Source organism: Ovis canadensis, chromosome 3 (genome assembly GCF_042477335.2).
Source record: "Ovis canadensis isolate MfBH-ARS-UI-01 breed Bighorn chromosome 3, ARS-UI_OviCan_v2, whole genome shotgun sequence".
Lineage (NCBI taxonomy): Eukaryota > Metazoa > Chordata > Mammalia > Artiodactyla > Bovidae > Ovis > Ovis canadensis.
Genome location: NC_091247.1, coordinates 34,120,358 through 34,147,611, shown reverse-complemented (window position 1 = coordinate 34,147,611; position 27,254 = coordinate 34,120,358). Strand labels below are relative to the sequence as shown.

At 45.5% G+C, this 27,254-nt stretch overlaps 1 protein-coding gene and 1 non-coding gene across 4 annotated transcripts in view; both read right to left on the bottom strand.

Annotated features, from left to right (window-relative positions):
• The window catches only part of MAPRE3 (microtubule associated protein RP/EB family member 3), a 55,352-nt gene that overhangs the window by 9,454 nt on the left and 18,644 nt on the right, over window positions 1-27,254 (bottom strand). The window lies entirely within an intron of this gene.
• LOC138438451 (small nucleolar RNA SNORA62/SNORA6 family) lies at window positions 6,110-6,259 on the bottom strand. The gene has a single exon (XR_011256381.1). It is a non-coding gene; the product is annotated as a small nucleolar RNA SNORA62/SNORA6 family (small nucleolar RNA).

Here is a 27,254-nt window from a genome sequence, read left to right as displayed (position 1 = left end):
ATGCCAGGCTGGATGAAGCACAAGCTGGAATCAAGATTGCTGGGAGAAATATCAATAACCTCAGGTATGCAGATGACACCACCCTTATGGCAGAAAGCGAAGAAGAACTAAAGAGCCTCCTGATGAAAGTGAAAGCAAAGAGAGAAAAGGCTGGCTTAAAACTCAACATTCAAAAAATGAAGATCACGGTATCTGGTCCCATCACTTCATGGCAAGTAGATGGGGAAACAGTGACAAACTTTATTTTCTTGGGCTCCAAAATCACTGCAGATGGTGACTGCAGCCATGAAATTAAAAGACGCTTGCTCCTTGGAAGAAAAGCTATGACCAACCTAGATAGCATATAAAAGGCAGAGACATTACTTTGCTGACAAAGGTCCATCTAGTCAAAGCTATGGTTTTTCCAGTAGTCATGTATGGATGTGAGAGTTGGACTATAAAGAAAGCTGAGCACCAAAAAATTGATGCTTTTCACCGGTGGTGTTGGAGAAGACTCTTGAGAGTCCCTTGGACTGCAAGGAGACCAAACCAGTCAATCCTGAAGGAACTCAGTCCTGAATATTCACTGTAAGGACTGATGCTGAAGGTGAAACTCCAATACTTTGGCCACCTGATGTGAAGAACTGACTCACTGGGAAATACCCTGATGCTGAGAAAGATTAAAGGCAGGAGGAGAAGGGGATGACAGAGGATAAGATGGTTGGATGGCATCACCAACTTGATAGACATGAGTTTGAGCAAGTTCCGGGAGTTGGTGATGGACAGGAAAGCCTGGTGTGCTACAGTCCAAGGGGTTGCAGAGTCGGACACGACTGATTGAACTGAACTGAACTGACCTACTCCAGTTTTCTTGCCTGGAGAATCCTATGGACAGAGGAGTCTGGCAGGCTACAGTCCATGGGGTCTCAAAGAGTCAGACATGACTCAGCGACTAAACAATAATACATAACATAGTACATATTCATATATAGTATGTATATATGGTATATATGAATATATTTATATATGATATAGTTGGCTGTCAGTGTCCATGGGAGATTTGTTCCAGGACCACTGTGGATACCAAAATCTATAGGTGCTCAAGTCCCTTATGCAAAATGACATGGTATTTGCAAATAACCTCTGTACATCCTACTGTATACTTTAAATCATCTCTAGATTATATATAATACTTCATACAACATAAATGCTATGTAAATAGTCGCTGTTTCATGGTAAATTCAAGTTTTACTTTTTGGAACTTCTTGAAATTTTTTTCAAATATTTTCCATTTGTGGTTGTTGAATCCGTGGGTACAGAACCAACAAATATGGAGAGTTGACTGTGTAATATATTTGGTGATACACACACACACACACACACACACACACACACTCACTCACATATAGCTTTTATGTCTATATAATTTAAAATATACTCCTGATACACAACCCGGTATTAGAACCACAGTCCTCATCTGATGCATTGCGTGGCCCACACTGCAACAGCACAGGCTATATATTGGGGGGGTGGGTCGCATGAAGTAGGGTGGCAGGGTGGGGTGGGTACGGGGGGGCAGCTGATACGTGGAACAGAGCCTTGTCTCCACTCAGGACTGGCTCTGGTTCTTTCAGGTGATGCTACCCTCTGGCCCAGCTGGGGTTCATTTTGGCTGAGGACTCAACCAAGGCACTCAGGGCTCTTTGCAACGATCTCCAGTCACACTTGCTGGGGGTCATGAAGAAACTCATCTCCTTTTTCTCTTATTCCTTGTCAGGATGTGGTGGGAGGGGAGGATACCCTTCTTTTAATGCTCCTCTCCTAGATTTTGCCCTATAAATACAGCTTAATTGTGACCAGCAGGGGGCACCAGGTCCTGGGCAAAGACTCCTTTAGAAGTTTCTCCCATCCTTAAATTCCTTTCTCCATAGCTCAATTCAGACAAGGAAGAGCTCCTGACTTTGACCCTATCCCTCAAAGAGGAAGCCTGGTTGGGTCAAAACGTGGTGGTACCAGGACAGCGGCTTGAGTGGAATCCTTGTTCTTGACCCAAGTGCCCTCTAAGAACTGAACGAATTGGAATTGGCTAGGGCATTGGGTCAACTCTAAGATTCTGGACTCAACTAAACCAACCCCCCAACTCCCCAGAGCCATAAGTTAAATGCATCAATGGATCCAACTTCCAATGACTTTTTGTACTAGGGGTTGACTCAGGCCTAGACTCAAGCCAGACCAGCTTCTTGGGGTGAAGGTATATAAAGCATCCACCCAGGTATCTTGCCCTAAGTGAACCAGTTACCCACCACTGCAGCTGAGACAAAATCTGAGACAACTCTTACAGTGAATGCACTTGTAACCAAGGGCTGGGTCACCTCCCCTGAGAGAACAGTAGGCAACACCTAGAGGAGGCAGGCTCTGTTCCAAGGGCTACAGTAGCCAGGTCTTGTTCCACCCCCATCCCTGTGTTTCTACCCTGGCCTCTGCCACATGGTGACTGTCAGGAGAAATAGCTGACTGGGTTGTAGCATGTCACCAGCCAGCCTGAAACCCCATTCAAGAATCAGACTGAGGATAACGGCCTTGGGAACAATCTGCCCTGCAGGGTCTTGACTCCTGCTACCAGGACTGCGGTCAAGGGAAAGAAAAGTTGAGGAAGTTTAGTCTGGTGATGTGCAAAATCACTTCCTACGCGAAGACCGTCAGGTTCACGATGCAGTCACTGGTAATGGGATAGACAGTTATCACTCATCAGGAGAGGTGGAGCTGTCAGTCATTCCACAGCCGGAGGCTTCCAACATGGTCATCAAGACCAAATCTGAACATCCCGTGGCTGGAAAGAGTTTCTAGAGACCATCCAGTTCCTTCCCAGATCCCTAGGACTATACTTAGAGCTAGGCATTTATAATGCCTAATCATAAATAAGACTGCATAACCCTGAAAGCTCACATTCTAATGTTTAATAACCTTATCACTGGCCTAAATCTAACTTTGACTTTTTAAGTCTTCAGTGGAGCTCTACCTTGCACAAATATGTCTTGGAGATCACCCAGGGGTTATCTGCTCAGTCTTCTCTAATTCTTTGGTCCCTAGAACTCCTTGCAGTTCCCAGTTCCTTCTGCTCCTCACAGCTATGAGGGACATACTGGGTCTTTCAGCCCTGTAGTGGGTGTTGGACCTGCCTCCAGCAGGCTCCAAAATGGTTGCTTTAAGAATACCAGATCTCCAGTCATACACCTTGAGCTTAAATCCTGGCTCTAACATTTCCTAGTTGCTTGACTTTGGGCCTCAGTTTCCTCATCAATAAAATGGGGACAATGAGAGTCCCCACTTCACAGAGCTGTTTCAAGAACTAATTGAGTCATGTGTATAAAGTTCTGGACAGAGCCTGGCACCTGGTAAGCACTTGGTCAGTATTATCGGCATTATTAAGGCAGACACTGAGATCCAAGGTCACATTCCTGAGAAGCAGGCGCCCAACACACATCCAGCTTTAGGCCTCCAAGATCCTGGAATGCCAGTCTAGAAGGGAGACAGACCACAGAAGTGTGCATTTCTCTGCCCTTTCTACCTGGGAAAAACCATCTGGGCTACCTGAAGCTGGGGCTTCTAACCACGATCCCTCCCCAACTCCAGATTTCCCATACATTCTGCTTTGTAGATGCCATCCTACCGGTCAGGAAAACTGGAACAGGCACTGTGGGATCAGAGGAGAGAGAACTCTGAGGAGCTTGCCAAAATGTTTCCTGCTCCTGACATGGGGCAATGCCCATTGTCATCGGGTTACCCCTTCCTGCCTGGGCCCAGGGGGCTGAAGTCACCTGTTTGGAAAGTCTGCAATATTGTTACCCCTTGCCCCCTGGGTTACACACCCAAGTTATCCTGGGATTGCATGGAGGCAATAAGTTCAGGCAGGGAGGCAGGGTTCTGAGGGACTGGAGGAGCCCTGCTGGCGGGTCACAAAGCCCTGGCAGACCCAGCCAATCACCTTCTTCTCATGGTTGACCCAGGATCTGACCCATGGGGAGGCTCAGCCTCCTGAAGCTGAATTTAAAAAGGAGAGATGGGGCAGGAGTAGTTCCAGGGCTGCTGGGGAACACGCCCACTCCAGCAGATCCAGGACATGGATCTGGACCATGCAGGCTCAGGTAGGAACTGGAGCTGCTCCAGGATTCTGTTCTCATTGCACATTTAGGTCATGTAGCTCTTCCCCAAGATCCTGAACCCTGCTGAGGTCCCAGCCACTGGAGTTCTGAACACGCCTTGCTGACTGTGATCTGAATTCTAAAGAGGCAGGTCCACATAATGGGGCTCTGCCCTTGCAGCTGCTGTCCCAGGGAAGGTGTCCTTTGGGGAGTCCTAGCCAGATTGCTCTATGTGGTCATTACTCAAAGGGTTAATGGAAATCCAGGAGGGGAGTACACAGAACTCCTCACTTGCTAAAATTAATCATTATTTGTAGGGTCTGTGTCGGTGGGCAGGTAGAAAGGCAAACCTTTCTTTCCAATGGCTCTCTACTGAAGATCTTTAAGTTCCACAAACACTTAACTTTTTAAGCCAACAAACTTTCATGATGGGATCTGCCATCAGAGCAAGATTACCAGCAGCAGACTCCTGGAGCTGTGGGATGTGGGGAAGCCAGGTTGAATGGTAGATGTGGCTCAGCTATGGGCTCTGCCACTCACTGCCCATGAGACTTTGAGCAAGTATCGAGTTGGCCAAAAAAGTTCATACTGATTTTCTGTAACATGTTGTGGAAAACCCAAATGAATTCTTTGGCCAACACGATAGTTTGAAGTATCCAAGCCTCAGTTTTCAGGTCTGAAGGGTCAGGATGATTCTCTTGAGCATGGCGTAGCTGTGGGTTTAATAAGATACCTCGTGCCAGAGGTTCATCATCTCCCCACTTTGGGGGTTGAGCAACCTTGATGACAGGCAGAGGATGATCGATGTGTCTGACTCATGTTCTTCTTCCCAGGACCCTGGCAAACTCCCCACAGAGCTCCCCAATCAGGTGCTTGAGGAGGGGGAGAGTAGGGGCAGGTGTGGCTTTAGGTTGTGGTTCTTCGGCAGCTGTGGTGGCACTCTGGTGCCCGTTTCTTTCCTTCACTAGTACTAGCCTGGGGCCCTGGACACAATAGCTGCTCAATAAACACTGCTGGATGAATGAATAAATGGGAGCGGCTGAACTGCAGTGTGGGGTTTCAGGTGGCAGGTGGGTTCAGAAAGGGTGGTTTTCTGGCCATATTTCCTTTCTGTTGACCACAAGGAGCAGGAGAGGAGGAAACAGGCTGCACCTGCTGGCCACATCCAACCAAATGCAGCCTGAAGCCCCTGTATGCTCAGCAAGAGATTGAAAAAGACCTCTTCCTCTGATACAAGGAAAAGAGAAATGAGGTGAAGTGACAGTCCCTCAGTCGTGTCTGACACCATGGACTGTGGCCCGCTAGGCTCCTCTATCCATGGAATTCTCCAGGCAAGAATACTGGAGTGGGTTGCCATTCCCTTCTCCAGGGGATCTTCCTGACCCAGGGATCGAACTTGGGTCTCCCGCATTGCAGGCGGATTCTTTACCATCTGAGCCACAGGGGAAGAAGCCCATATAGCTGCCAGACTCCCCAGAACAGGGCTCTGGGATGGTTCTGAGAATAGAACTTGATACCTGTTGGGAGGATGCCCCGGTTGGGACTGGCTCTCAGTCCAGCTCTGTGCACACTTCAGGGGAGGGGTATGCTAGCCCACCTGCAGCCTGAACGTCGAGAGGGAGGGGGCTGCAGCAGCAGCTGGGATGCGTGGGGTAGAGAACATTCATGTCTGCAGCCCTAGTAGGCTTGCTGTCTCCTTCCTGATCTTTCATGCTTCAAAAGCAGCTCTGGTCTTTGGGGGCACATTCAAATCATGTCACTTAATCTTTTCACAGGCTGTTTCTTCAGACTGTCTGTATGGCTGACAGTTGTCATCTGGCCAAGAGGCATGTTCTCCCCTCCTCTGAAACTAGATTCTATGAATCATTCAGTCTATTCTCCCTCCAGTCCAGGCCCAGGCCTTTCTCTGCTCTCAGAGCCCCTCTCCAATTCCCCCACCACAGCCAATCCACCAGTTTTACTTCCTGGCCTTTTATTAAAAAAAATACTCTTGTAGCAAGTATTATTATCAAACTCCACTCATTGGGCCAGCAACCCTTGTGGTGTTAGAGAAAAACTTGCCTCTCACATAGCACACCACCTATACTTGTGAGTTCATCAGCCAGCGGCCTCGGCTCCAAGCTCTACTAATGTGCATCTCCTCGCCTTTTGGACAGGCTGCTTATTTCATATTCTGACCTTTCCACCAGCAGGTCTACCTGACGATGTCCAAAACAAACCTGGCAACGCTCAACATCTGAGTCTCTTCCTCTCCTGCAGACTCTCATTCTTCACATCCCCAAGACTTTACCTGCCCCCACTGCGGGCAACAGTCATTCCCCCTCAATGAGGATGTGCAGTGAGGGGTACCTTCAGGCCTGTCCGCCTTCAGATAGCTTCTCTCCTGATCTACCATGGTGCTTGATGTTGCCACCACGAATGTCACTCTTGTGAATTATATAGCATTTGTCTCCAAAAAACCTTAGTTATTATCTCAGTTTTAAATATGAAGAGATGAAGTTTCTGGGTTCAAGGTACTCACTAAGATTTAAGATCAACGACTGGTGAGGCCAGACCATGAACCCGCCATCTGCACCCAAATCCTGTGCTCCTCCCACATCATGGCACTGAGGCAGGAAGACTGACTTGATTTTGCACAGCGCTAGTGCAGGATGGGCGGAGAAGGCACTGGCACCCCACTCCAGCACTCCTGCCTGGAAAATCCCATGGACGGAGGAGCCTGGTGGGCTGCAGTCCATGGGGTCGCTAAGAGTCAGATACGACTGAGCGACTTCACTTTCACTTTTCACTTTCATGCACTGGAGAAGGAAATGGCAACCCACTCCAGTGTTCTTGCCTGGAGAATCTCAGGGACGGGGGAGCCTGGTGGGCTGCCGTCTATGGGGTCGCAAAGAATCGGACATGACTGAAGCCACTTAGCAGCAGCAGCAGCAGTGCAGGATGGGGCTGCTCTGGTCAGTAAAGAATCCGCCTGCAATGTGGGAGACCTGGGTTTGATCCCTGGGTTGGGAAGATCCCCTGGAGGAGGGCCTGGAGAATCCTATGGACAGAGGAGACTGGAGGGCTACAGTCCACGGGGTCGCAAAGAGTCGGACACTACTGAGTGACTAAGCACAGCACAGCGCAGGATGACTTGTCCCGATTTCGGCTCCTGAGCGTTAGGAGAAAGGAAAGGAAATGTCAAAGGTTTTCTACTTTATATTTCTCTTTCCAAGCTACTGCAGCGCATTGCTCACTCAGCAAGGGTTTATTGACCATTTCTGTAATGTGCTAATCCCTCCACGAGGTACCATGAGGACACACGATATTTTAAATCATGGGTCTTCTCTTCAAGGAGCCTTTGTTTGGTTGAAGAAACAGGAGTAACTCATAAAACAGCACAAGATTCCACAAACCAGAATATATGAAGCACTAACTTGTGCGAGTGCATTTGGCTTTTAAGTGCTCCAGGAGAGTATAGAGGATGAGAGGGGCCTTAGTAGTTAAATGGCTTCTGGGGGAAAGTGGCACCAAATTTAAGACTTTAAAGATGGCAGGATGCTAGAGAGAAGTGAAGAGAAAATGGAAAATTTGGGACATGGGAAACATGTTTACGATTACTTTCCTTTGAAAAATGAGCATGAGACCAATGATCAAATCTTAGAGGAATGTTACAGGATGCGCTCAAGAGAGGAAATGGGAGAGGCAGGTGGTGTCCCTGGTGCCAAGGGAGCGACCAGTTTCGATGAGGAGGTTACCTGCCCTGTTTAATGAAGTTACCAGACCTTGGATGGAGAAGTAGTCATTAGATTGTGCAAGGAGAAATGATGAAACTCTGAGTCGTCATGTTGGAGTGTGAGGACTGAATCTCGACCTGAAGACGATTATGGAGCCCCAGGTGATTTGCCTGAGGATGTGGAGGAGAGAAATCAGGGGCTTGTCACCAAGGCCGGTGGGTCTGCTGCAGCACGGCAGGTGGACTTGACAGCTTGCGAGGTGACCACCTTGCTTCTTTCAGCAAAATCTGGAAAAGTCATATCCTATCCTTAAATTCTACGTTGTATCTGTCTAAGGAGGCTCATGAGTGCAATCTCATGGTCTTTCTAAAGTTTTACAACATGGTATCGTGAAAGAATGGAGAAGGCAATGGCACCCCGCTCCAGTACTCTTGCCTGGAAAACCCCATGGATGGAGGAGCCTGGTGGGCTGCAGTCCATGGGGTTATGAAGAGTCGGACAGGACTGAGCGATTTCACTTTCACTTTTCACTTTCATGCCTTGGAGAAGGAAATGGCAACCCACTCCAGTGTTCTTGCCTGGAGAATCCCAGGGATGGCGGAACCTGATGCGCTTCCATCTATGGGGTCGCACAGAGTCGGACATGACTGAAGCTACTTAGCAACAGCAGTAGCAGCAGCATCATGAAAGAAATGAGGGAATGAACAAGAAATTCAACATAATAATGTCTTAACTAAGTTGAACATTTGGAGAATGTTTTAAATATGAATATACTGTTATGTTTAACTGTGGTTAACCAAACCCCCTTTTGGGGTTTAGTTTTGAAAATTACTCTATTAAAGTAGGGTTACTAAGGACTTTTCAGAGCCTCCGATTCACTTACTCACTGATCACCGTTTGTGGAGTGTGTGTTTCAGGCACTGAGCCTGGCATAAGGCCTATAGGAAGGAAGGGGACCTACTCTGTGTCCTTGAGGATTTCATAGACTAATCAGGGAGCTAGACAAGTGGACGAAATAAGCAAAGGGTGACACATTACACTACAACCCCAGACGCAGGAAAGGCATGCTGCTGGAGTCACTCTGCTGTCTGGGTCAGGGCTTCTAGAAAAAGCATAGTTTGAGTGGGGTCTTGAAGCAGCAGTTTATCAAGCAAACAAGAGTCAAGATAAGGGAAGAACAGACTGGGAGGAGGGAGCGGATTTTGAATAGTTTACCCCAAAACGTGTGCTGGAGGCAGAAGAGGATGTGGTTAGTGGTAGAAGCTACAAGCAAGAGCTCCATAAGAGAACTGGGAGTTATTTCATCCTGGGAGAAGCTCATCAAGGGATTTTTTGCCCCCCACGTATACAAGATATTTGCAACAATGCAAAAATATCCCTAACACTACTATAGTTAAAATAGTTGAGCATCATTTCCAAATCAAAAATACAGCAAATGAAATTATAGTGCTTAGAAACTACATTAAATGTATAACTCTTGGGGCGTTAGCTTATATTATCTTTTCTGGCAAAAACTGAAGCGATTTCCAAGTGCTCCTTGTAGAAATCAAGTGTCCCTCCAAATTTTTGTCAACTCTTTATTTTGAAATGATTTTAGACTCACAGCTGCAAAACAGGACAAAGAATTCCCATGTATCCTCGTCCAGCTTCCCCAATAACATCTTACATAACAATTGTTAAGGCCAGGAAATTGACGTTGGTACATTATTTACTGAGTTACAGACCTTATTTGGATTTCATAAGTTTTTACACACCCTCTTATTTTGCTGCTGCTGTTGTACAGTCTAAGATATGTTATCACTGTATAGATTCATGTCCCGAGGACACAGACTGTTCCATAACCTCCAAGAAACTCCCTCATGCTACCCCCTCATAGGCATGCCCTCCTCCTACTCTGATCCCTGGCAACCAGAGATGCTTTTTATCACTATAATTCTGTAATTTTAAGAATGTTATAGAAATGGGGGCTTCCCTGGTATCTCAACTGGTAAAGAATCCACCTGCAATGCAAGAGACCTTAGTTCGATTCCTGGGTTAGGAAGATCCACTGGCGAAGCGACAGGCTACCCACTCCAGTATTCTTGGGCTTCCCTGGTGGCTCAGCTGGTAAAGAATCTGTCTGTAATGTGAGAGACTTAGGTTTGATCCCTGGGTTGGGAAGAACCCCGGAGAAGGGAGTGCTTCTGGAGTACTTCTGGTACCACTGGAGTGGCAACCCACTCCAGTACTCCAGTGTTCTGGCCTGGAGAATTCCATGGACTGTATAGTCCATGGGATGGCAAAGTATGGTCCAAGTACATTGCTGAATAATGGTGCAAGTGTGGACATACCACGGTTTATCCATTCACCCACTGAAGGACATCTGGGTTGTTTCGAGTTTTGGATGATTATAAAAAACCCTATGAGAACCTTCCTTAGCTTTTCTTGCTTTGTTCATGACAGTCTAGCTTTGGCAGTTCAGTTCAGTTCAGTCGCTCAGTCGTGTCCAACTCTTTGCGACCCCATGAACCACAGCACGCCAGGCCTCCCTGTCCATTACCAACTGTCGGAGTCTATATCCAAACCCACGTCCATTGAGTTGGTGATGCCATCCAACCATCTCATCCTCTGTCGTCCCCTTCTCCTCGTGCCCTCAATCTTTCTCAGCATCAGGGTCTTTTCAGATGAGTCAGCTCTTTGCATCAGGTGGCCAAAGTATTGGAGTTTCAGCTTCAACATCAGTCCTTCCAAAGAATACCCAGGACCGATCCTTTAGGATGGACTGGTTGGATCTCTTTGCAGTCCAAGGGACTCTCAAGAGCCTTCTCCAACACCACAGTTTAAAAACATCCATTCTTCGGTGCTCAGCTTTCTTTATAGTCCAACTCTCACATCCTTACATGACCACAGGAAAAACCATAGCCTTAACTAGACAGACCTTTGCTGGCAAAGTAATGTCTCTGCTTTTGAATATGCTGTCTAGGTTAGCCATAACTTTCCTTCCAAGGAGTAAGTGTCTGTTTATTTCATGGCTGCAATCACCATCTGCAGTGATTTTGGAGCCCCCAAAAATAAAGTCAGCCACTGTTTCCATTGTTTCACCATCTACTTGCCATCAAGTGATGGGACCAGATGCCATGATTTTCATTTTCTGAATGTTGAGCTTTAAGCCAACTTTTTCACTCTCCTCTTTCACTTTCATCAAGAGGCTCTTTAGTTCTTCTTCACTTTCTGCCATAAGGCTGGTGTCATCTGCATTATCTGAGGTTATTGATATTTCTCCCAGCAATCTTGATTCCAGCTTGTGCTTCCTCCAGCCCAGCATTTCTCATGATGTACTCTGCATATAAGTTAAATAAGCAGGGTGACAATATACAGCCTTAACGTACTCCTTTTCCTATTTGGAACCAGTCTGTTGTTCCATGTCCAGTTCTAACTGTTGCTTCCTGACCTGCAAACAGGTTTCTGCTTTGGCAGAGATCACTCCAAACTTTTCTGTCCTCTGGAACTACAAATCTGACTGGGTTCTGTAGGTGGGGGACCTAGGCAATAGGTTGGGGAGGAGCTGAGAAGACACAAGTATACAAGCAACTCTTTGGACTGACTATTCCAAAAATTATGGGTTTGTCTCAGTTTAAACCTAAGTTTGTGCCCCTCAAGGCCAGGCTCCTACTTCTGGTATGGTATGGCTTCCATACCATAACCCAAGTCTGTGAACTCATCTTTCTAGATGCATGATTTCAGCAAGGATACTTGGGGATCACAGTGGCAGTTCAGGCAGCCTTTAATTTGAACAAAATTGGTGGCTCAGACGGTAAGGCGTCTGCCTGCAATGCGGGAGACCTGGGTTCAATTCCTGGGTCGGGAAGATCCCCTGGAGAAGGAAATGGCAATCCACTCCAGCACTCTTGCCTGGAAAATCCCATGGACAGAGGAGCCTGATAGGCTACAGTCCTTGGGGTCACAAAGAGTCGGACACGACTGAGCGACTTTCACTTTAAAACAAAAGGGGGACAAAGCTTCAAACATCCAATTGATTGCAGGAGCATTGGAGCTGAATCCATCAAGGTTCAGAAAGACCTGTCTAAATTTCTACCCAACTTGCACAAAATCTTCTTAAATCAGAAGCCAAGGAAAGACTAAAATAGTCAAAAGCATAACAGAGAAAGTACTCATCGTACCTTGAACAAGAAAGTCTTCATAATACCCAATGTGTGGGGATACAGATTTACTCACGACCTTGGGGTAATAAATAGGATAGTAATTTCCTGACCAGAACCAAATACTCTTTCATCTCTAGTGCCTCCTGAGATTGCATATTTTACAGTCACAGATTCATGTTCTGCTTCCTTAGCGTTCCTTTAGGTCAAAACAGTCAATATTTGTTTGCCTCTTTTGGGGAAAATCAACAATTTACCTGGACTGTTATACCTAAAAGATTTACTGAGGCAATTCTTACTTTTCACAAGTCCCCAAACACAACCTCAAGGATCTTAAAATTTCCCTGGGATTCTTTATGTGGTTGACCTTCGTGTCCGACTCTTTGTGACCCCATGGACTGTATCCTATCAGGCTCCTCCATCCATGGGATTTTCTACGCAAGAGTGCTGGAGTGGTGTGCCATTTCCTTCTCCAATGATGGAAAAGCTCTAAGACTGATTCTAGCTAGCTATTGTTCTCTTTCAGAAAGAGCATAACGTGTTTTGTGTGTGTGTGTGTGGCCGCCCCGTGTGACATGCGGGATCTTAGTTCTCTCTGACCAGGGATTGAACCCATGCCCCTGCAGTGGAAGCACAGAGTCTTAACCACTGGACTGCCAGGGAAGTCTCAAAGCGCATAAGGTTTTTTAAGAGAAGTTACAATTTTGTCCAAGTAAAGTTCATTATGCAGGCATGATTTATCCCAGAAAGGTAAATTCTTTACTTCTGATTATAGGCCATTTAGAGAGTTCCAACTTTTCTGAAATTATGACACTTACAACTTAACCACGTCCTTGGTATTCAAGTCCCTTCCTCGGGAATCTCAATATGAAGAGGCCTTTTGTGAGTTAAATTAGCCCTTCAGCAGCCTCCTACTCTGGGCTCACCTAATTATCATAAACATTTCTGTCTGTGTTTTGTGAGATCTGGACAAACTGTTGGTGTTATGAGTCACTTTCACGGGACTCATCAGACATCAAGTCTACCGCAGACTCTCTTGACTGTGGCAAGGCCTGCCTACTCAGCTCTCTTAAGGGAATTAGCCCTCGTGGCTAAGCTAGTGGGGGCTTTTGTCCACTTGGTTTCAGGGTGTCCTTTAAATCTGATGATCCTTCATGCTGTACAGTGTTTGTAGCTCACTGAAAATACACGTGTCTCAGTAGGCAGGCTTATCCCCAGTGAAATCCTATTATGTTCTCTCCCACATACTTCAATTCACTGTAGTATTTCTTCGAATTTTGCTGCTCTACTTTTACATGTCTTGTTCTCAACGAGGTCATTTTGGTCTATTGGTTTCTGCTCTAGGAAAAAGAAATTGCTGGATAATTCAAGGAGAAAAACTGGATCTTGATTTAAGAAACAAAACTTTGGCCACTCAAGGGTAGGCGGGCTTTCTATTCTTGTAACGCCAAAGGTCTTGTTTAGACCTCACATGTACATAAACATATTCTTCCTTTCTTTTTCCTCATGGTGGTAATAACTGAAGGTAGCTTGCCCTCAGCGGGACTCAGAGAACTCAGTGTCCTTAGGACAGTACTTCTCACACTCTGCGTGCCACCTCTCTGGAGGTCAAGGTAAGGTCATGATGGGACCATCTAAATAGCATCCTTATCATTTCCTTCCTGGAATCACGATTCTGGGGTTTTTTCTTAGTCTGGATGGCGGTAGTGTGGTGGTGGGGCCTGGTCTCACTGAACACAGACTCACTTGGGTTCATCAGTCATTTATTTGTTCACACATGAATCTCTGCTTCCATGAATGAGTAATGAAGCACCTACTGTGTACACAGACATGACCTGGCCAGAGGAATCCTTCTTTCAGCCCTAGATGACTTCTCATTTGAGGAGGAGGGCTGTACGCAGTGGTTAACTGCTGACTAGTTAATAACTATCTCGAAGGGATGTGCAGGGATAAGTCACTTTTCTGGCTGCCTCCCCAGGAAACTGCAGCATGTCCCAAAAGCAACTTCATATGATTAAAATCCCCCCTCCACCACCAACAGGCAGAATCTACCAATTCTGTCTTCTCAGCCTTCTCTCTGTTACAGATGATGAAATAGGTCTGGAATGCCACCTCACCTGAGGTACCTCACGATGTGGGGGTGTAGGGCTGTTTCAAAAGAGGCCAAACCCCAGAAGCACCTCAGTCCCATGCAAGCCAGGATGGCCTTGACTTAGAACTAAGATGGGACAAATGACGACTCTGGAGTGGCAGAAAGGACTTTCAAAATAAAGGTAGATGAATGAGGCACGTGCCCAACATCACAAGTCCTCTGCAGGATTCGTCAGGACAGGGACCTGCATCTGCCACCTGGAAGCACAGAAAGCCCTGCAGACCCGCACCTCCGGGCAGGGGCTGGCTGAGGTTCTCAGCGTCCCTGCTCTGGGCTCCCAGAGGCTGTGGGCGCTTCAGTCTGGTCAGGGCTAGAGCAAAGATAAATCCATGTGATGGTCCTAGGATAACAGCTCAGTGACAAACAAAAACCTGCTGTTGTGAGTGCAGGGGACTGTACTCCATTAAACATGGTTGGTGAGAGTGGAATTCAGTACAATCTCTTTGAAGGGCAATTTGGCCAAAAAATGGTATTAAAAGCCCTTCACATTTTTGGTATACTTTTCCACCTTAATTCTACTTATAGAATTAAGGAATTTTACACTAAAGCAATAATTATGGGTATACATAAAGCTCTTATGGTCTTCTCTGGTGGCTCAGACAGTAAAGAATCCACCTGCAATGCGGGAGACCTGGATTCGATCCCTGGGTTGGGAAGATCCCCTGGAGGAGGGCATGGCAACCCACTCCAGTATTCTTGCCTGGAGAATCCCCATGGACAGAGGAGCCTGGCAGGCCATGGTCCACGGGGTTGCAAAGAGAGTTGGACATGACAGAGTGATTAAGCACAGCACATAAAGCTTTTATAATAAAGAAAAACTGGAAACAAGTGAAATGATCAACAACAATGAATTGTTAAACTAATCATGGTACATCTACACTATGCAGCTGCTCAGGACAATGGTGCTGTAAAAGAATATATAGCGACTCTTTGGCATCACTCGCTGGCTGGCTGGCTTAGCACCCACTTCCGACACCCGTTCCCCTCGCCTTTCTCTACTAGAGAGGCCAGAAAAATGAAACACTTGTTTCCCAGCCTCTCCTACAACTAAGAGCCACCTTGAGACATAAGGTAAAACAGGCTACTGAGCTGGGCTCTCCTTGATGACATCCTTGAATTGTTCTCCCAGCCTGGATCTCCTACTTTCAGACTCTTGTCATATGAGGAACATATTCCTATTATTTGTTTAAGCCACTCTTGGTTTGTTTTAGGATTTGCTATTACCTGTACCCAAACATAATCCCAACTGAAAGACATGGAGAAATGTTTATAATATATTAAATCGGGGGAAAGTGTTACAGAGCAGAAGTATACCCACAGGCATAGAAGAATAATGTGAAGGTGTATTCTAAAATAATAATCGTAGTTCTGTCTGATTTGGGGGTTATAGGGGATTTTGATTTCCTTCTTTGGGTTTATCTGGATTTTCTAAATTATCAAACATGGATAATTCCTGTGGCAAGGAAAAAGCTCAAAAAAAAATTAAAAATAAATAAATAAATAAATAAATAAATATATTTTAAAAACAGGGTAGAGAAGTAATGGAAGAAACTTGTGGTCAGGCAGCAAGAAGTCTTCGACAATAATTGCCCAAATAATCATTTTACAGCTTCTATTACTGTCTGGGTGGTTCAGGCTCCCTGGAGTGGTGTTTCTTACCCTTTCTTGCTGGTTTCTCTGGTTTTGAAAGGCCCCCACTGGGTTATAACCAGGCTCGCTGAGGCCCACCTCCACCAGCAGGGTACCATCCACAGGGACAACCCACGAGGCCACATGGGCTCTGAGCACTTTCAACACATCTTTCTCTCCTCTTCACTGAGGGGCTTGCTTCCCATCCCCTAACTTCATCTCATTTCTTGCTTTCCCCTAAGCTTCTTGGCAGAATCAAATGAGACAACTTATCTAAAAGTACTTTGTACAGTATAAAGTGTAACAAAGTGTAAGTTGTTTTTCTTATCTCTGTCCTTTCTGCCTCTTCTCCCTCCCTGCTTTCACTCTTTTCTTTCTCTTCTTCCCTTGTTTCTTTTCCCATCCCCTCCCCCTGCCACGGTATAACAAGGACACGAGGAGCCTGCACGGCCTTGAACCTGGACTTCTGTCATACTTCACATGATCCTGTCCTGTACTTATTTGCTTACAGGCTTCTTGCCCTTGCTCAGCAGTGAGCTCCTTGAGCAGGAACCATGTATTTCGACCCCCAGAACCTTCTAACACCTGGCTCACAGTACACTCCTGGAAAATGTTTGCCTGATATCACTGAAGTTCATTTTTAAGATTGTTTTGTTATCTGGATAAAGCACAAAAACTCACTCAGTAATGTCAGTGTAAAATCAGTCTTCCATCTAAGTAAGTAGAAATGTGTTACCTGCATCTAAAAAATTAAAGTCTCACAGAGTATTTTTAAGAACTGAGAATTGACAAGATTAGCAGGTTGGAAAAACTAATTTTCTCCTTCCAAACTACAGTATTGATAAATGTATTTAAAACCAAATGGGAACATTAATGATAACAAACATTTCATGGTAAAATATTAAAACTAATTTATAGTTTAAATCTGTTATACACTAAAATGCCAAAAAAAAAAAAAATCTGCAAGGAGCCATGAAATGCCACATTAAAAGAACATGTATTTGAATCCAATCCAGCGTCTCCCATTCTGGCCAAATTGTCAAACCATTTTTCTCATCCATCTCATCCTTTCCAGTCTCTCTGACATCATCGTTGTCCAAACTGTGACTTTGTGACTTGATGGTATTCCTGCCTTTAGTTTCCTTTAAACTTTTTCACCCCTCACTGCAGGACAAACTTTCTAAAAACATCGCTTTAATCACCCCGAGCCATGTGTGGTAAGTCTCTTCAGTCATGTCCAACTCTTTCCGACCCTATGGACTATAGCCCGGCCGGCTCCTCTGTCTTTGGGAGTCTCCAGGCAAGAATCCTGGAGTGGGTTGCCATGCCCTCCTCCAGGGGACCTTCCCCACCCAGGGATCGAACCCACATCTCTTATGTATCCTGCACTGGCAGGCAGGTTCTTGACCACTAGCGCCACCTGGGAAGCCCTTTAATCCTCCCACCCCCTGCTAAACCTCCAGGGGCCCTTCACACGTATGCGTATTCTATAGCATAAAAACCAGACTTCTTGGGCTGGTGCTCACAGTTCCACTCCATTCCTTCCCTCCCATTCTTTCCTTTGGATTCTCCATTCCTTAGACTCTCAGCCTCAGACTGGTGCTCTCTTCCCACCAATCTCCCTTACACTGAAGCTCTGCTAGCCCTGATTGTACCCAGATGCCTTCTTCCTTTTAAGGTGAGGCTCATGTTCTGTCACTTTCTCGACCACAGCTGAGAGTCAGGATCCCAGATTGCTGTGATGGGATAATGGCCAAGAGGCTAAACCATTCAAAATACACGAGATTCTGCATTTGGATCTTATAAAACCAAATCTAAAGAAATGATGTGGCAGGGGACATAAGGATCTGCAAATAGAGTGTGCAAACATGTAAGGGGTTTGAACTGATGGCAGCTCCATGGGAGTTGCCACTGTGCTGGGACTGACAGAAGGCAATGGTGGCAGAGGCTGGGGAAGAGGACCCCACTGACTGAGCCCATCGTGGCCCTGACCTACTGTGTATATTATTTACCTCACTTCTCACAACATGGAGAGTACCCTGGGCTGAGGGTACCATCAGCTCCATTTTCTGGGCTTCATATCCACTACTTTGCAGACTACTATTGAAGTAACCCCTGATTTAATGTCTTCCATTGCCCTCTAGCCGGAGAAGGCAATGGCAACCCACTCCAGTACTCTTGCCTGGAAAATCCCATGGATGGAGGAGCCTGGTAGGCTGCAGTCCCTGGGGTCGCAAAGAATCAGACACAACTAAGCAACTTCACTTTCACTTTTCACTTTCATGCATTGGAGAAGGAAATGGCAACCCACTCCAGTGTTCTTGCCTGGAGAATCCCAGGGACGGGGGAGCCTGGTGGGCTGCCGTCTATGGGGTCACACAGAGTCAGACACAACTGAAGCAACTTACCAGCAGCAGCAGCATTGCCCTCTAGCATGTTCCCCATGATGGACACCTGTCTGCCTCTCCAGCCTCCCACTACCACACCCACTTCCCACACCACGTTCCAGCTCTAAGGCACTGTACCAGGCCAAGCCAGACTTCAGCGTTATTCGTTCACACTTCTGTTGGAAACGCCTTTCCTTCCTTGCCACTGATCTTCACTTGGAAAGTGTCAGCCTAACCTCTGGATTCATCTCAAGTGTCAGTTCCCTGATTCTCACCCTCTTCTGCTGGGCTGAGTTAGGTTGGCCTTCTAGGAGTTTCTCTTATACATGTTGGTGCACTTCTAACACAGTAATTATCTTTTCCTTCCACTTCACCACGACCTTTCTGAGGGCTGGGATTAAGTCTCTGTATCCCTATTGTCCTGTGTGGCACCCACCACTCGGTATGTTCTGAGATGTTAGCAGAACTACACTGAGGCTTGGAGAGCTTAAGTAACTTGTCCAAGGTAACAGAGCTGGTAAGAACAGAACTAGTTTGAAGCCAGATACCTGATTATAAAGTCCTTCTTCTAGGATGAAAAAATGATAATATTGCTCCCCTTATCAGACCACACCTGGAATACTGAATTCAGTTTCAGGAAGCAAACTTTTAGAATAACATTCATGAGCAGGGGTAGGTTTGAAGGAGAGTGACCATCATAGTGGATGCAGTGAATATACTCAAATCCAGGTCACGTGAAGATCTGATGGAGAAACTAGGGGTTTAGTTTAGAGATGGAAGAAAAACTCAGACTGATCCGAGAACCTTCTGTAATGACCTGAAGAGCTACCAGGGGAAGAGTAAGAATTAGACTTCTCTGTGGGCACAAGGGATGCAATTCTGACCAAAGTGTTGGAGGTACAAAAAGACAGATTTTGACCAACTGGAAAAAAATTTCCAGCGGAGCTAAAGGCAGCATAGCTTTTCCAGGAAGGGGTAAAGTCCCATCACGGCAAGTTCTGAAGCTGGATAATACCCTCTGGGGATGTCTTAGTGGGGCCAAGAACCAGACTGAAGGCTGGACTAGGTGAGTTTTACTTTCAGGTGACCTCTTAAGATCCTTTCCAATAGATGCTGACTATATTACTCTGTCTTCTCTGACCTCTCCAGCCTTTGGCAAGCCCTTTACCCCTCTATATTGAAGGAATTTTATGAGTTTACATAGTTCACTTGGTGATTAAGTATACATGTGGCCTGCCACACAGCATTTAAGGTATCAATCTATCCTTTATATTGTCATTTAGCTTATCCACAATATCTTTCCAAACAGATATGTGCCTTGAAGTCAGGGATCACATATCATGTAATATACATCTTGGGCCCCACATATCTATACTTGTTCAAGCAAGAAAAAAAATGTTTTAAATGCTCACTTTACAACTTTTTTGCTATAGGGTTTGAACTTTTTTCCTGAAAATTCACTGGAAAGTAAGAACTAATTCTTCACTACTTTTTTTCCAGGTATATTTTTAAAAATAATTATTCGTTTTGGCCGTGCTGGGTCTCTGTTGCCGTGTGGGCTTTTCTCCAGTTGCGGGGAGCAGGGGCTACTCTCTACTTGCAGTCCCCGGGCTCCTCACTGCTGCAGCTTCTCTAGTTGCAGAGCAGGGACTCTAGGGTGCGCAGGCTTCAGCAGTTGTGGCTGCTGGGCTCTACAGTTCAGGCTCAATAGTTGTGGTACAGGGGTTAGTTGTTCTGCGGCATGTGGTATTTCCCCAGACCGTGGATTGAACCTGAGTCTCCTGCATTGACAGGTGGATTCTTTCCCACTGAACCACCAGGGAAGCCCCTCTTCCAGGTATTAATATTTTCTGTTCCTCAGGTGAAGAGCTTAAAATGGAAACATTATAGGAAGTGGTCTCTGCTAGTTAGGGAAATTTCAGTCTCTATTTCTTATGGTTGCCCAAGGACCCCAGAGGCAAGAGCTCTACTTCTGAACCCACCAGTTGCCAAGAAGACCAAACACTCTGATAAGGATAACTGAAGGACTAGACATGATGGGCAGGCATGAGTGAGCCAAGCACACTGAAGACATAACCCTTGCGTCTGCTGTCTTCCCATTGCGCTATACAGCCCACACATCAGTGGTCTCCAAACAGGGAAGCTCAGCAGTGTCTCCCAGAAAGAATTCTTCCAACACACACACAGCCCTCTCTAGAAAGATGCTTGGTATGTGGAAAAGCTCCCCAAGTGATTCTTATTTGCCCCTCAACCTGTGTGAGAACCATGTTTTCCTCCTAACACCATCATTAACCCCATCATTCCTCCTCCATTTATTTTTCATTTATCTCTTTAGATCAGTACAAACTCATAGATTATTTTATTCAATGGGCTATGATACATTACTATCATTTATTCTGATGCTCAGACTGTGCCAGTATTGGCCACTGGGAGCCCCCTTCAGCTGGCTTTTCTGTCTTCTATGACATACCCCCATCATTCTTGGAGAAGTTCCTTAGTTCCTGGTGGTAAATAATGCTCAAGGCTCAACTTGCACTTCTCATGCCTCCATCTTGGAAGAAGTCATTTTTCTAAGGATTCCTGGTCCTCTAAGGGGAGAGTAAAAATCTTTTTTGAAGACTTAAGCATCATATTAATATTTATGGTAAAAGAGGACTGAAGTAAAGTCAAGAAAGGACAAGAAAGAGCCCCCTCTGTGATTATGACTAACAAACAGGAGTCAGCACTTAAGAGCTAGAGCTCCTTTTTTTTTTTCCAAACAAAGCTTTATTGGAAGACAACCACACTCACTCAACTGTACACCCTACAAAGTGTAAAATACGTACTCTCTGGCCCTTACAGAAACTATCTATTGATCCCTGCTAACACGTATCTGCACATTACAGACAGGATTACCTAGCATGAGGAATAGTGTGGTTTGGAAATATGTAAATAAGACATTTCCTTAGAGGTCACAAGGCAGCACTTTTAACAATGCAAAAGAAGCTACAAACTTAGAAAAACTGCCACATGTCATCATGTAGAATCTGGTTGAAAAGGTAATTATAAACAGAGGGCTGGTTATTGTGGAATCTGAAAAAAAGATGACCGGAAAATAAAACTATGTTACTGCAACTTCAACATTATCCAAGGAGTGGAACTCTGTTTAGTTGGCATTGGCATTCTGGTCACTAGGACAGTGTCTCTTCTGGCAGAGAAGGGGGAGTTAATCAAGCTTGACCACAGTGTGGATGATACATCTTTTCTTAGCATTGTACAACTGTACTTGCTCTGATTTCACATTCACAAAGCAAGCTCTGATTATTTTTCTTATTTTCAAGGTATCATGATATAGGGAAGAAGGGTATCCCTTGCTATATTAAATTTACTTTCTGGTACAAATGTGCCTGAGCAAGTAAATATAAATCACTTTTCTTGGGACTCAGTGACCTTAAGGAGAGCTGATCTTTATCTGTCTTAATAATCAGAGGACAATTGCTTTACAATGTTGTGTTGGGTTTCTCCCACACAACAATGTACATCAGCCGTATCTTCCCTCTTGAGCCTTCCTCCCACCCTTCCCCCATCCCACATCTCTAGGTCATCACAGAGCACTGGGCTGGGCTCCCTTTGTCATACAGCAACGGAGAGCTGATCTTTAAAGTATCCAATATGAGGACCTGAGAGGCTAGATCCCAAACTGTGTCAGTTCCCTTAGAACAGGGCACAAAACAAAACAGTCAAAACAGATTGTCACTACATTTCTTTCAAAGTGGGCAGATGCAGGGAATTTCCTGGTGGTCCAGTGGTTAGGACGCTGAGCTTTCACTGCTGAGGGCCTGGGTTCAATCTCTAGCTAGGGAACTACTACTACTACTAAGTCGCTTCAGTCGTGTCCGACTCTGTGCAACCCCACAGACGGCAGCCCACCAGGCTTCCCTGTCCCTGGGATTCTCCAGGCAAGAACACTGGAGTGGGTTGCCATTTCCTTCTCCAATGCATGAAAGTAAAAAGTGAAAGTGAAGTTGCTCAGTCATGTCCAACTGTTAGTGACCCCAGGGACTGCAGCCTACCAGGCTCCTCCATCCATGGGATTTTCCAGGCAAGAGTACTGGAGTGGGGTGCCATTGAGACTAGGGAACTAAGATCCCATAAGTTGTGTGGTACAGCAAAAACAAAACAAAACAACAACAACAACAAAAAAAGAAAACCCAAACCAAAAAAACGAAGTGAGCAGATGCAAAAGTCTGCTGAAATGTTGGACAGCTCCTACCTGTAAAGATTAGGGCTCAAGCCAAACTCTGGGTTATCCTGGAAGCATTCCTTAAAGTTAGTGTTCTCAATAAGTGTCTTGTGAGAGAAGCTCACCCTCTACTTAGGAGAACATGGTTCTTAAGGTGTCCATTATAGTTCTGGCTTTTCTGCTAAGCATGAACTTTCAGACCCAACCAGTGGCCAAGACCAAGCTGGGCCCACACTAGTGGGATAAAAGACTGGAACTGCCTTATTTCCTAAACCTAGCAAGCATCAGTGTTGGTAAGGCTGAGAAGGGGGCAGAGGGCTCAGCAGCTGATCCTCAACCGGTCATGTTACTGGGCAGGGAATCATACCCATATGCACCAAGTGATTATAGCAGAGTGTGTTAAAACTACAACATGAATTTGGGGGCAAGGGCAGTGGCTCACATTTGTATTTTTAATTCTAAAGCATGGCTCAAAATAAGTGCCATCGTCTTTTGAGTGACCTGTTTTCTCTTCCCCTCAAACAATCCATCCATAACTTCTAGAATAGGTTATTAAAAAAAATCTAAGAACATTACTCAATGAGAATGAGTGTCCTGCTTTCCATAAAATAGGACTTTAAAATCACTTTCTGGACAAAATGTATTGCTGCAGCTTTTAGATATAAATATAGACATGTCTCATATATTCTTCTCCCTTAATTATAAAACGAATAACAGCTTCTGATTTCCACAAATCATGAGATTAAACAACTATACACATCCAGTTTCCAATAGGAAGCTGGCACAAAGGAAGGGTGTGTGGGTTGGTGGTGGTGATGAAAGACAGGACATCAAGTCTCACTTATGTGGTCCTGGGGCTGATCAACCAAACCTTCCCAGACTCTGTTTTTGGTCTTTTAAATTCAGTAAGTACATCCTGTGCACCCACCATGTGTCAGGGCCAGTGCGGAGCACTGCCAACAAGCAGATGAACAGGATGAGGCCCCTGCCACCAAGAAGCTCACATCTGAGCTGTGGAGGGAGACCTCGCAGAATGACATGCACAAGGGCTATAACATCAATCCATTCTTCCCTGGTGATCCTTTGAGCAATTACTCTCTTGGTAATCACTTTAATCATTACTGAATTTGAAAAAGTAAAAAAAGTGCTATTGAAATTAAATAATATACACGGGTATAAAATAAAAAGGTAAAGTTGCCTCGTATCAGGTATGTGTATTCTTCAGATCTTTTAATATAGATACTGAAGTTAGGTATACATATAGTTGTTCCATTGTTTAAAGAAAATATAAATATTCTGGGACTTCTTTTCCCTTTAAACGTATCATGGTTACTTTTCCATGCAGTGCACAGAGATTCACCGCATTGTCTCACGGTTACATAGCCTTTTGTACCTAAGAATCATTCATTTCTCTCAAAAGGTTAGGAAAAGTTTGGGGCAAATGGTGATCTGGCCTTGAAAGGCGAGCTGGAGTTCATTTCATGGTAAGAAAAGCCAAGAGACGATTCTTGTGATGCAGGAAGTGGGTGGGGACAGCCTGAGTGTGCCTGGGAGGTATGGGGATGGTAGCATCCTTGAGGACCCTCAGCGGTCTGGGGAGGACATGGTATTCTCTGAACTTTGGTTGGCATCATAATCATCTTGAGAGTTTCTTAAAATTGTAGCTATGCTGTCTCCTACATTGAGACTCAATAGGTTCGTGACCCCTTCGTCTTTGCTCTTGCCAGGATGCTAGTCTGCCTTCCCTTCTACAACAATGTGTACTCGCACCATCCTTCATAAGATAAGCGAGGCAGATGAAGGCCCAGAAAGGCTCCATGGTTGCCTGTGGGAAAATCCTAGCATCCTTACACTTTGCTCTCACTGGCCATTTCAATCTCAGTCTTCTCACATCTTCTCCTTCACCAACTTTTTGCTTTGTAGTTTTATATCATCTTTCATCTGAGATGTTCAAAGTATTCCCAATGTTGACCTCATGGTTGGGCAATGGGAACAGGTAATGACCTAATTTTATAGAAGGATAAACAGAGGCACTGGGAACCTCACTTTCCTACCACGGTGAGTCAACACTGAAGCTGAGAACAGAATCCAAACCTGCCTTTCGTTCTGCTCACGACATTATTGTCCTTTCCCCTGAATTATGGATTTTGGATCACTTTTCTCATTAATCGAGGCAGGGTGTGGAAAGCATCCTGCATAGCACCCAGCTCACAGCAGAGACAAGCCATTTCTCTCCTCATGGCAACCAAGTGGAGGCTGCCCACAGCCTCCAGAGCTTAGTAGGCAGTGTTTCTTTATGTGCTGCTCAGTCCAGTGGACCAAGAGACATACCAGGAACAATGGCACTGGCGGTCAGAGCCTGGCCCCCAGCAGGTCTGCCTGCTTCGGAGGTGAGGGTAATGGTCTACAGAGAGGTGGGCCTAAGTGATGGATTTCTTCTCGTCCCTTGAGCTTCATGTGCTAAACTACAGCATGGACCCAATAAGCTGCTTCTTTTTAAAGTGAAATTTTCATTAATTGGAGTCTCAGACCTTTGTGTTGTGAAGAGAGGAGCTGAAGCAGAATTAAGCCCGTTTAATTATTTGGCGAGGTTCCGAGGCCCTCACCAGAACTTCTCATTGTGTTTCACCAGCATGTAGGGCACCTCTGTTTAATGCTTTGTCCTAGAAATGAGTGGTTAGGAACACAAACATTGCTGTCCTAACAGACTCTTCTCTGATCTCTTTACTGGTTGTCAAATCTCCTTTTAAGATTCTCCAACTTTATATTCAACCATGAAAACCCTTTTCAAAATGGGCCTTGAGTGTTTTTTAGTAGATAATGTTAACGCTGAGAATTAATTATCTTCCCTCACCCTAGATCCACTTCTTTGAAGTCAGCCTTTCATCTGTAGATATGAAAGTAAACATTAATAATTAACGATTTGTCATCCTCTCCAAGTAGGAAGTTTTATTTACTTCTGAGGAAGAAATAAGTATTTCCCAGAGTCAGAGAGACAGGTAGGAGCAGAATGGGAACGTGGCTTTCGATGTTCTTCATGTGGATTCAAGCTGACTCAAGTAATTCCATCTGCCTTCAGGAGCAACTGGGTCACTCTGGAGTTCTGACACGTCTCGATGGAAATATGCTTTAAATGGTGGATCTGCAGCTTCTCATTCTCCCTTCTGACCAACACCCCTTGAACCACTTCCTTCTTTTCTGGGAGCATCTCCCACACGCCCTGTACGCTCAACTCCCCAAGCTGGCACAACGCACTTGCCCCATTACCTCTAGACCCAGTACCATGTATACTTCTGGTGACTCATCCTTTGGTTCATCTCTAAGAGGCTTTGTCTCCATAGCAACAGTTCTATGACTGATGGCTGCATGAAATGCCCTTACAGACCCATTCAGCTAGCTGGCTTGATAAGCATCAAAGGCAAATGCTGCAGGAGACCCTCCTCCTCGTCACACACATACATTATCATCACCTCAAAAGCTTAAAGGGAGAACTTCATCTTGCCTATGGAGAAGGAAATGGCAACCCACTCCAGTATTCTTGCCTAGAGAATCCTGTGGACAGAGGAGCCTGGTGGGCTGCTGTCCATAGGGTCGCACAGAGTCGGACACGACTGAAACGACTTAGCATGCATGCATCCATTGGAGAAGGGAATGGCAAACCACTCCAGTATCCTTGCCTGGAGAATCCCAGGGATTGGAGGAGCCTGGTGGGCTGCCGTCTATGGGGTCGCACAGTTGGACACGACTGAAGCGACTTAGCAGCACCTCGTCTAGCTCACCTTCGTACTCCATCTTAAAAAAAAAACAAACAACTATTTATTTATCTATTTATTACCATCATATGCCTGGAAGAATCCCTTCTGTAAATGTGAGGGTAACACATTCCATGTTTACCTCTGCAAAAGAAATGTTTCCTTTGATACTGCATTTCTCACTTCAGGGAATAGCATCTAAATTGAACACTCAGGGATGTGGTAAACAGTTCCACCATTCCTATCCACACCCCTTAGGATTTGCAGATGCCCCCATCCCCACCCCCGCCAAATGTCCCTGTCCTAATCCCTGGAACTCGTGAATATGTTATCTTAAATGGCAAAAGGGGCTTTGCAGATATCATTAAGTTAAGGATTCTGTGATGGAGAGATCAGCCTGCATTATCCAGGTGGCCCTAACATTACCACAAGGGTCTTTATAAGGGGGAAGGGAGGGGTCAGAGAGAAGATGTGACGATGGCAGCCTAGGTCAGAGTGATGCAGGGCTACAAGCCATGGAATGCAGGTAGCCCCAAAAAGCCGGAAAGGCAAGGGCAGGATCCTTCTCCTGGAGCCTCCAAGAAGGAACAGAGCCTTGCCAACACCTCGATTTTAACCCACGACTTTAGCTTCCTGTGGCTGCTGTTGCAAACTGTCACACACGGGAGAGCTTAAAAGAACAGAAATTTATTTTCTTACTGTTCTAGAGGCCAGAAGTCCAAAATCAAGATGTCAGCAGGGCTGTACTCCCTTTGAAGGCCCTAGGAGGAACCTGTCTTTGTTCTAGTTTCTCGTGGCTCCAGACATTCTTTAGCTTGTGACCACATCACTCCACCAGGGCCCACCCAGATAATCAAGGGTGAGCACCCCTTCCCAAGATTCTTTTTTAAAAAATTAATTAATTAATTTTTGCCTGTGCTGTGTCTTTGCTGCTGCAGGTGGGCTCTTCTCTAGCTGCCACGAATGGGGGCTACTCTCTAGTTGCAGTACTTGGGCTTCTCCGTGTGGTGGCTTCTCTTGTTGCAGAGCATGAGGTCTAGGAGTGAGGGAGCTTCAGTAGTTGTAGCTTCCCAGCTTCAGAGCACAGGCTCTTTAGTTGTGGTGCACGGGCTCAGCTGCCCTGCAGCATATGGGAC